The sequence below is a fragment of the Penaeus japonicus genome, unplaced genomic scaffold, assembly GCF_977035675.1.
Source record: "Penaeus japonicus unplaced genomic scaffold, GWHDUDI00000001_assembly GWHDUDI00000032, whole genome shotgun sequence".
Classification (NCBI taxonomy): domain Eukaryota; kingdom Metazoa; phylum Arthropoda; class Malacostraca; order Decapoda; family Penaeidae; genus Penaeus; species Penaeus japonicus.
Genome location: NW_028234434.1, coordinates 18991164 through 18992684, shown reverse-complemented (window position 1 = coordinate 18992684; position 1521 = coordinate 18991164). Strand labels below are relative to the sequence as shown.

At 33.9% G+C, this 1521-nt stretch overlaps 1 protein-coding gene across 1 annotated transcript in view; it reads left to right on the top strand.

Annotated features, from left to right (window-relative positions):
• Positions 1–151, top strand: part of LOC122265405 (Golgi resident protein GCP60) — a 13391-nt gene extending 13240 nt beyond the window's left edge. The window contains exon 10 of the mRNA XM_043034731.2: positions 1–151. This exon is cut by the window's left edge and continues 526 nt beyond it. The gene's annotated coding sequence lies outside the window, so the exon portion shown is untranslated.
• The last annotated feature ends 1370 nt before the right edge of the window (positions 152–1521 follow it).

The window sequence follows — 1521 nt, the reverse complement described above, 5'->3', positions numbered from 1 at the left end:
TCTGATCCATTCCTGAAGGTAAGAAGTAACTAGCTTGAGAAATTATTCTTTTGAAACTGTAAAAGATAGTTTTTCTTATATGGATGAAATTATTTATTTGTCAGGATTATAACCTGTGTAGAGTATATGAATATAAATTATATCAAATTAATCATAATTTTCTTGACCAAGTATCAAGTAATTGTGTCTTAAGCTGAAATAATTTTTCTCTTTTCTATATTCTCTTTTCCAGTTTCTATCTTCTCTCATTACTCTTATTATTATGTCTCATTCCCCTTTGTATTTCTCCTCTGTCCTATTTCCTCTTACTTCTTACCTCCTTCCTCTTTCCTGTCTCCTCTCCTCTCTCTTTCCTCTTTTCTCTTCTATCTCTCTACCCATTCTTTCCTCTTCTCTCTCCATTTTACTCTCTCTCTCTCTCTCTCTCTCTCTCTCTCTCTCTCTCTCTCTCTCTCTCTCTCTCTCTCTCTCTCTCTCTCTCTCTCCCTCTCTCTCCTCTCAACTCTCCCTCTCTCTCCTCTCAACTCTTTCTCCTCTCCTCTCCTCTCCTCTCTCAACTCTCTCCCTCTCCCTCTCCCTCTCCCTCTCCCTCCTCTCAACTCTCCCTCTCTCTCTCTCTCTCTCTCTCTCTCTCTCTCTCTCTCTCTCTCTCTCTCCCTCTCTCTCTCTCTTACTCTCCTCTCCATGCAGACACACACATACAAAACACTAAAACTCAAACACAGACACAAACACGCATGAATGCATGCAGATATGCACATACATTTTATTGTAAATAAGAAAAAGAAGAGAAAAAAAGAGGAAATCTTGGCTGCTTTGTTGTAGACCCTAATTTGTCCTGTTTTATTTGTAGTTTTGAATGTTGTGTATTTTTTTTTTTTTTTTTAGAAATTGTTGCAGAATTACTGATTATTTGACTAGTTGGGTATAAGGATATAGTAGATTAAGACTTATTTTTTAAATTTAGCATTTTTTCTGGTTTGTATCTCAGTTGATACTGTATTGGATGGCTATTTTAAGAAATTCATATCCATTCCTCCTTTTCTTTGTGTATTACAAGGATTTGGCAGCTTGAATGCACAAATGATTATAATTACATCAGTGAAAAAAGCGCAAAATTTTACCTGATATATGTTCCTTTGTTATTAGGAGCTTGAGGTATGATTGTCCATAGAGCAAAAGTGTTTAGAAGTAAAATAAAGTCAAATTTGTAAAAAGCAGTTTCTGTATATGGGAAATGATATACTTATTTTTCTGATCTATTTTCTAAAATCTTTAATGATGTTGAATTGTAGGATAATACTTCATTGAACCTTTTCAATTTTTAGGTTGTGATGTTTTTTTGTGCATAAAGCTCTTTTTATTCTGTTTCCCCTTTATATTGACATTAACAACCATGTATTTAATTTACAAATGATAGTAGTGTTGGTTCATTCTTTTATATCCATGAGTAAGGAAAGAAGCACAAAAAGATTATTTGTTAAGCATAAGTTGTTATGGAAAGGTGTACAATGTATTAAG